Raw genomic sequence first — 9441 nt, 5'->3', positions numbered from 1 at the left:
AGGGAAAGTAGGGGCAGTACAGATCTCTGGAGGGAGCTTGTTCCATAGGGCTGGGGCCGCCACAGAGAAGGCTCTTCCCCTAGGCCCCACCAGATTACATTTTCTGGCTGACGGGACCTGGAGAAGGCTGACTCTGTTGGACCTGACCAGCTGCTAGGATGTATGAGGCAGAAGATGGTCCCATAAGTGATCTGGTCCCATGCCATGTGGGGCTTCTGCGCATGCTCGAAACTCCCAATGCAATGAACCCCATCCCATGTGGGGCCAAGAATGGACAAGGGGAGTGTGCATGCATCCCACTCCCCTTGTCCATTCTTGGCTTCCAGTTTGGTGCAGGAAGCTTTCCATGCCCAACATGGGATGCGGGGATGCGCATGCACACAACCTCCCAAAATGCAATGCGAGCACCACCTCCACATGCCCCCTGCCCCCACACATGTGCAGCAGAGACCAGAAAACCAACTGGCCAGTGGGAGGTGCACTCACATGCATGGTGGAGCTGGATTGCAGCAAGGGCTGGCATGTCCGCAGAAACGGCTCTGTGTGCCACCTGTGGCAAGTGGACCATAGGTTTGCCATCACGGGTATTGTTGTGGTTGGCTCTGGGCCAGCTCCTGCTCCAAGGACTGTGGGGGTTGATGTGGGAGAATCCTCACATTATCAGAGGCCGGTTTTATTGCCAACAGCTTTCGACAGCGAAGTGTCTGTGTCAGGGGAAGATTCTAGTGAAGTAGGATCAACAGAAGAGGTAATTACAGGCAACCTAGTCGCTAATTACCCCATTAGTGAACCATCATCATCATCATCATCATCATCATCATCATCATCATTATCATTGTTAGGTTCAGAAGAGGAGGCATTCATAGACGTTCGCAGACGCAGGTTGATGTCAAGGAAGGGACAACTGCGCAAGTATTACAGGAAATAAGGGAGAATACCTGTGGCTGGAGCAATTAGGCTAATGGGGCTGCTGATAAATTGCCAGCGTTCTTGCCTCTCGGCATAGGAGTTTATCCATTTGGAGAGAGAGAGAGAACTGTGTTTTTGGTCTGGATTGTACAAGGACTCTTTGAACTGTTTCAGGATTTTACAGGACTCTTGGACTAATTCACAGTTAAGTTTAAGCATAAGGACTCTTGAAGGCGGGTGGCTGTGACATCTTCACAGCTGCCTTTTATCTTCTTTTCTTTTGTTTTATGATTTTCACAGCATTCAAGGCTTGTTGTGTGTGGGAGAGCACTTTGGCTGATTAAAAGTGCATTTTGGACAGTATTTTCCTTTTCATAAACCCACTTTCTTTACTTTACAAATGTGTGTGTTTGAATTTCTCCTTTGGACTTAATTGGGGGCTTGTACCATGAAGCCCGGCATAACAGATATAGGGATTCCTGCTTGAGCAGGGAGTTGGACTAGAAAACCTCTAGTGTCCTTTCCAACTCTGTTATTCTGCTATACAGCTGGTTCTCAACAGACAATCATTTGTTTAGTGACTGTTTAAATTTGCGATGGTAGAAAGTGGCTTATGATCAATCCTTACAATTATGATTATTGTAGCATACCCCCCATCATATGATCAAAATTTGGGCACTTGGCAACCGTATGCATTTAAGATGGCGTATCATTCTGTGGTCATTTGATTGCCATTTGCAACGTTACCAGCCAACTTCCAATGAGCAAAGTCAATGGAGGATGCTAAATTCACTTAATGACTGTATGATTCAATTAACAACTGCAGTGATTTGCTTAAAAACTGTGGTAAAGAAAGTCATAAACTAGGGAATGACACATTTAACAAGCATCTTCCTTGGCACCAGAAATTCTGATTCCAATTGTGATAGCAAGTTATGGAGTTACCTGTATCCTTATAAGATTTTTAATAATCAGGACTACCAGTTCAGAATTCTAGAATCCGAAAAGACCTGTAGAGGGCAACCAAGTTTTTGATTCACTTTATTGCCACCTAATGATTATGCAGATTTTGTGGACCACATGACTGGTTGTTTGGGAAAGGAGGAAAAGACGTTTATGTTTAATTAAGTGAAAACCATGGAAACCTTTAGAGTCAGTTTTCACCAGCTTGTGCCAATATAATATATCTAATAAACATGTTCTTTGAGGAAACTGCTTGCCTCAGAGTTCTGTTTGTTATGGATGCATTACTTAGAACCCTGACATTAACCCGACTCTCTGAAGCAAACAGTTTTCTCAAAGAAAACCCTGACACCTGGATCTAATGTCACTATGCAGTGACTAACTCCAATAGAGATGCAGAATTACAACAATGAAAAGCAACTTCAGTGCATCCAAGAAACCCTTAGATTTTCCCAGACTGTGCTAGAATGTCCTTTGGGTCAAGTTGCAATGCAAATCTTAATAAGACAGGAGTTTGATTCTATCCTCTGCTTTAAGAAGAATTTCCCAGTGTGGTTGTTTGTTTTTAATGTTGGCTTTCTGACCAGGGAAGGAAGTAATTTACTGCAAAATATCATGAATCAATGTTGAATTAATTTTTAAATTTTGAGCATATGGGAAAAAATGGAGGGGGGGGGGAAGCAGTTGTATACGAAAGAACCCACAGCAAGGCATAGACTGCCATCTCTGAAGACCAATAATTCAAGGACTTTCATTTTAATTCCATTTTAAAACTCTTTTGGGAAGCATTTAGAGGTTTAGTCACAAAGCATCTGCTGAGCCCTGAACTTCCTCAAGATGGGAACAGCTGATCCCAATAAATATGTAGCTTCTCAACTCAGACTCTTCATATCTGACCTATTTTAGAAGAGATCCCTTAGCAGCATCTCAGAAGGATCAATCCCACCCCCAATGCAGTTCAATCCATGAGATGTCTAATATTGTTTCAAACTACACATGAGATTATTTCCCAGGTGGTATTCATAAAAGCACACCAATGCCTCTTCCAACAAAGTACAATTTAAAAGCAGGCTTCCATGCAGCTGAGTATCTCTAGGGAGAAACAATATCAAACCACAGCCACAAACATTTTCTTGTGTGATAAAACTTTACTGTGATCTATCTGTCTAAATGTAATCACAAGTCTCTTTTAAAAAACAAAATTAGGGTAATGGTGCAAGAGAGGCTAAAACACTCTTAGGGTAGGGTATCCATCCATGGCATCCATGAAGACCTTTGGACTTCAATTCCCAGGGATGAACACTGTTGCCTTGGGAAGCACAATATATTTCTTTGCGACTTCCTCAAATGTTTTTCTTCAGTTTTCTTCTTTTAGAAAAATAAAGATTCAAATCAAAATAGCAATTATTTCTAAGAAGTTCTGTGTTAGCAAAAACTTCAGAAGAGAAGGATTTAGGGCTAGTGATTTCTGACAGTCTCAAAACAAGCAGGAAGAGGGAGATTGTGATCCCTCTGTATAGAGCGCTGGTGAGACCATGTTTGGAATACTGTGTTCAGTTCTGGAGACCTCACCTACAAAAAGATATTGATAAAATTGAACGGGTCCAAAGATGGGCTACAAAAATGGTGGAAGGTTTTAAGCATAAAACTTATAAGGAAAGACTTAATGAACTTAATCTGGGTAGTCTGGAGGACAGAAGGGACATGATCAAAACATTTAAATATGGTAAAGGGTTAAATAAAGTTCAGGAGGGAAGTGTTTTTAATAGGAAAGTGAACACAAGAACAACGGGGCACAATGTGAGGTTAGTTGGGGGAAAGATTAGAAGTAACGTGAGAAAATATTATTTTACTGAAAGAGTAGTAGATGCTTGGAACAAACTTCCAGCAGACATGGTTGGTAAATCCACAGTAACTGAATTTAAACATGCCTGGGATAAATATATATCCATCCTAAGATAAAATACAGGAAATAGTATAAGGGCAGACTAGATGGACCATGAGGTCTTTTTCTGCCGTCAGTCTTCTATGTTTCTATGTTTCTATATAGGAATGGGGCGAGATAAGAGGTGTTCTCATGAGTAACTATAAAGCTGTGTGGGGGTTTTTGTGTGATGTCATCTGCATGTATAAATGGAGTGGAGTTGGTAATGCGAGGGCAAATTAATTCATCTTGATGAGCGCATCAGATTGTCTAGGCCCGTGATGGCGAACCTATAGCACAGGTGCCCCAGGTGGCACGCTGAGCCGTATCTGAGGGCATGTGAGGCGTTACCCTACGTCAGCTCCAGCATGCATGTGTGAACTAGCCAGTTGGTTTTCGGCCTTCTTTTCGACTGTTTTTGCTCTCCCCAGGCTTCCGGGAAGCCTCCTGAACCCTGGGGATGGCAAAAAACAGCCCAATGGGCCTACCGAAAGTCCAGGAGGCTTCAGTGAGGATTTTGTACATGTGTGTGTGGGGGGGGAGGGTAGTGTGGGGATTGTGCACATGCAGGGGAGATATTTCATTATGGGTGTGGGCACGTACACACACACACTATCGAATGAACACACACCCTTTTGGCAACTGAGCCAAAAAAGGGTTCACCATCACTGGTCTAGGCCCTATAATGTTGATATCAAGTAGGCATAAGAACCTGGACAATATTTTTTGTTTTGATATCTTGAGAACGGGGTGGCACAGTGGTTAGAGTGCAGCACTGCAAGCTACTTCAGCTAACTGCAAGCTGTAGTTAAGTGGTTCAAATCTCACCACGGGCTCAAGGTTGACTCATCCTTACATCCTTCCGAAGTGGGTAAAATGAGGATCCAGATTGTTGGGGACAATATGCTATCTCTGTAAACCACTTAGAGGGGGTTGTAAAAGTACTATGAAGTGCTTTTACAGCCCTCTTTAAGTGGTTTACAGAGATAGCATATTGGTGGTATATAATTCTAAATGCTATTGCTACCATGTTTCCCTAAAAATAAGACAGCATCTTATATTAATTTTTGCTCCCAAAGATGTGCTATGTCTTATTTTCAGGGGATGTCTTATTTTTTTCCCAATGAATTGTATCCTGTATCCTGCTGCAGCAAAAACGCATCCAAACACGCAGCTGCATGTTGGATGCGTATTGGATGTGTTTTAAATCTGATTGATGCAGCATTTTGCTATGCAATTTATGGACAGCAGTGTTATATATATTCTGTTTGGGAATGCTGCGAAATGAAACATCTCCTACGTCTTACTTTCAGGGGATGCCTTATATTAGGCAATTCTATGAAACCTCTCCCATGTCTTACTTTCGGAGGTGACTTATTTTCGGGGAAACAGGGTATTGTTATCTAGAAGGAGCTCCATCCCAGAACACCCAATTTGCACTGAAAGATGTTGAAAGAAAATGCAGGGCATCCTATATAAGCCACACCTACAGTGTGGTAGTAAAAAATTTGGTAGCCCTTCACTGCATAGGAGTATGGTGGCTTGCATGATTAGGATGCTGAGTTCAGGGCCGCTGATAGACGGGTACTACAGGGAGCGCGCTACCGGGCCCCGGGCAAATTGGGGCCCGCAGTCAGTGGCTCCTTGCACTGAGCTCCCGCTCGCAGCTGTCCCCTGGCTCCTGCTCGATGCCACGGATTTCGGCGCTGTCCTGCTGGGCCCCAAAGACGGAAGGCAGGAAGAAGGAGAGCTCCATTCTTCTCACCTTTTTCCCGCCTTCCGTCTTTGGGGCACAGCAGGACAGCGCCGAAAACCGCGGCATCGAGCAGAAGCCGGGGGACAGCTGCGAGCGGGAGCCCCAGGAGGGAAGTACCGGCAGCGCCCCGCCCAGCTGAAGCTTCACTGGCGTCGGCGGCAAATGTCCTTTGTGGCCCGGTGGGAGGGGGGGCTGCAGCGGCCGCAGGCAGTCGCAGGGAGATGGCGGCAGCGAGAGGGAGCTCCAGCTGGGCTGGGGGTTCGGGGGGGCCATGAACGCCGCCCGGAGCCAATGGCTTCTTTTGGGCTTACTTGAATTCCTGCTGCTGGTAAGCGCGCGTGGGTGGCCGGGTGGGAAGGGCGAGGCGCGAGGGGGAGGCAAGTGGAGAAGCGGAGAGAGAGAGAAGTGGACCAAAAGAAAGAAAAGGGAAAGAGAGGGAGGGAAAGAGAAATGGAGAGGAAGGCAGGAGGGAGGGAGGGGAGGGAGGGAGAGAAGGAAGGAAGAGAAAGGAGGGTAGAAAGAGAGGGAGAGAGAGAGGAGAGAGAAAGGAAGAGGAGAGATAGAAAGGAAGAGAGAGAAAGAAAGAGGGATAGAAAGAGAGAGAGAGTGAGAGATGCTCAGTGAGCCTTTCTTTGAAGTTGCCTTTCTTTCTTTCTTTCTTTCTTTCTTTCTTTCTTTCTTTCTCTCTTTCTCTTTCTCTCTTTCTCTCTTGCTCTTTCATTCTTTTTTCTTTCTCTTGCTTTCTTTCTTTCTCTTTCTTTCTCTCCTTCCTTCCCTCCTTCCATTTCTTTCATTCCCCCTCTCTATTTTTATTTCTCTTTCATTCTTTCTTTCTCTCTTTCTTTCTTTCTTGCTCTTTTTCTTTCTCTCTTTTACCTTCCCTTCCTCTATTTCTTGCTTTCTTTCTCCTTCCTACCTTCTTCCCTCCCTCCCTTCCTTCAGTCCTTCCTCTCTTACTCTCCCCTTTCATAAGTTTCCTTGCTTCCTTCCTCTGTTCCTGTCCCTTCCCCCTTTCTTACTTTCTTTCTTTCTTTCCTTCCTTCCTTCCCTCCCTCCATTTCTTGCCTTCCTTCTCCTTCCTCCCTTGTTTCCTCCCTCATTCCCTTCTTTCACTCCTTCTTCTCTTACTCTCCCCTTTCACACCTTTCCTTGCTTTCTTTGCACCCTTCCTCTGTTCCTGTCCCTTCCCTCTTTCCTTCCTTCCTCCCCACCCTCCGTCCATTCATTCACCCATTCCTCTCTTGATCGCCCCTTTTACCATTCCTTCCTTCCTTCCGATGTGGGCCTGGGCCAGCAGAGTAGTTTGCTTTTGCACCCTGTCTCGAGCTCCCTTGGTGCCAACCCGGCCCTCCCCACTTCAGAGAGAAGGGGGAGAAAGAGAGAGAGAGAAAGAGAAAGAGAGAGATAAAAAGAGAAAGATAGAGGGAGGGAGAGAAAGAGATAGAAAGAGACAAAGAGAGGGGGAGAGAAAGAGAGAGAGAAAGAGAGAAAGGGAGATAAAAGAGAAAAAAGAGAGAAAGAGAGATAAAAAGAGGAAGAGAAAGAGAGAGGGGGAGGGAGAGAAAGAGAAAGAGAAAGAAAGAGAGAAGGGGAGAGAGAGAGAAAGAGGTAGAGAAAGTGAAAGAGAGAGGGAGGGAGAGAAAGAGATAGAAAGAGAAAGAGAGAGGTTGGGAGAGAGAAAAAAGAGAGAAAGATATAAAGAGAAAGAGAGAGAAAGGGAGAGAAAAAGAGAAAAAGAGAGAGAAAGGGAGAGAAAAAGAGAAAAAGAAAGAAAAGTAGAGAGAGAAAGAGAGACAAAAAGAGAGGGAGAGAAAGAGAGAAAGAGAGAGAGAGAGATAGAAAAGCAGGTGGGGGGGGGGCACACCTATTTTGCCAGCCCTCGGATGGGCCATAGGGATCCAGTGTATGTGGAGGGAGAGGTCCCCAGCTTCTGTTCTGCAGAGGGGAAGCCAAAGCCCCCGCATGAGTTATGCAGAGTGCCAGTGTTTGGGGCAAGGTGGGGGGTGGGGTCTTCTTTAACCCCCATTTCTTTGGTGGGGCTAAGAGGCCTGCCCAGCAGGGCTGATGTGTTGCGGAAGGTCTTGTCGAGGGAGACCAGTGGAGCCCCCCCCCCCCGCTCCCATCCCCAGGGAAGGGGGTTCTGGCATCACTGCCACTGGCTTTGGAAAGAAGCCCCCGGCCTCTTCAGGGGGTGGAGGGAGGGGTCCATAGCACAGGGCTGGACAATGGCTGAAGACAGTTGACTGCAGCTTTCAGAATTCCTCAGCCAGGAATATGAAGAAGACAGTTTGAAAATTTTAAAGGGAAGGAAGGAAGGAAGGAAGGAAGGAAGGAAGGAGGGAGGGAGGGAGGGAGGAGGGAGGGAAAAGAAAAAGAAGAGAAAAAAGGAAAGAAATAAAAAGAAGAAAGAAAGAAAGAGGAAGGAAGGAAGGAAGGAAGGGAAAAAAAACCAAAAGAGAAAAAAGAAAGAAAAAGGGAAGGAAGGAAGGAAGGAAGAAGGGAGGGGGGCCCCAGACACTTAGGCTGTATGGGGCCCCAAAATTCCTGATGGCGGCCCTGGCTGAGTTGGAGGTTAGCAAGCCCACATTTGAGACCTGAGTGGTAGTGTGGGCTGGGGTTGAGTTCCCGCCCTGTACTTAAGTTCCTGCCAGATAAATAAACTCCCAACTGGGCAATGGTGATGTCACTGGTAATCTTTTCCCCAAAAGTGTCTCAAGTGCTTCTGATACAAATGTAAAAAACTCTCCCAAAAAACCAAAATCTAACATTTCTCTCTTTCTCTCTTAGCATTTAGTATTTAGACCGCTTCACAGTGCTTTACAGCTCTCTCTAAGCGGTTTACAGAGAGTAAGCCTATTGCCCCGACAGTCTGGGTCCTCATTTTACCCATCTTGGAAGGATGGAAGGCTGAGTCAACCTTGAGCCTGGTGGGATTCGATCTGCCAAACTGCTGGCAGCCAGTGATCAGCACAAGTAGCTTGCAGTACCGCACTCTAACCTCTGCACCACCGACGCTCTCCCTAGGCTTGCATAACAATCCCCAATTAACTGAATGACATCTCTAGTATAACCAATAGAAGATACATAAATATACATACAAAGTCAGTATTACAGGGAGGAGAGAAAAGGAAATGTTTACTGAATGCTTAAACTTGGATCAATATAATTATAACCATTCTTTCATACTTAAGCTAATTGCTCCTTAATATTATGGGACCTATACTCATCCCATCCTTCATTGTGAAATTTATTTATTTATTTATTTATTATTTAGATTTGTATGCCACCATTCTCCGAGGACTCAGGGCGTCTCACAACACATTATATGGCAATCCAACATGAAGACAAATATAATTAAATTTAAAATTTCAATCTAAAAATTTAACATAGAAACATAGAAGACTGACGGCAGAAAAAGACCTCATGGTCCATCTAGCCTGCCCTTATACTATTTCCTGTATTTTATCTTAGGATGGAGATATGTTTATCCCAGGCATGTTTAAATTCAGTTACTGTTAAATTGAGTTATGCATGTTTAAATTCAGTTACTTTAATAATATTTAAAAACAGTCATATCATATTTCTACACATACTCATGTGTAGAAATATCAATAGTTGAATATTGAATATAAAGGATAATGATGCTTTATGTGAAAAATAAGCATTTAGTTTATTTAAAGACAATAGAATTGAAGGAAGCTGCCTGCACCCAAACTGTTTGAAAAAAGCAGAACAGCTAAAAAGCTAGCAAGTTGTTTGCTTTCACACAAACTATCTTTTGATTAGATGAAATTGTGTTCAAGTAATCTTGGGAATGATTACTTCCCTTCAGCTGTTGAAGTGATGCTCTGTTGCCAATGATAAGGTGTTTACAGCTAAAGAATTGTCC

This window comes from Erythrolamprus reginae, chromosome 3, assembly GCF_031021105.1.
Source record: "Erythrolamprus reginae isolate rEryReg1 chromosome 3, rEryReg1.hap1, whole genome shotgun sequence".
NCBI classification, from domain to species: Eukaryota; Metazoa; Chordata; class Lepidosauria; order Squamata; family Dipsadidae; genus Erythrolamprus; species Erythrolamprus reginae.
The sequence above is the reverse complement of the archived record's forward strand: the minus strand, read 5'-3'. Positions refer to the sequence as shown.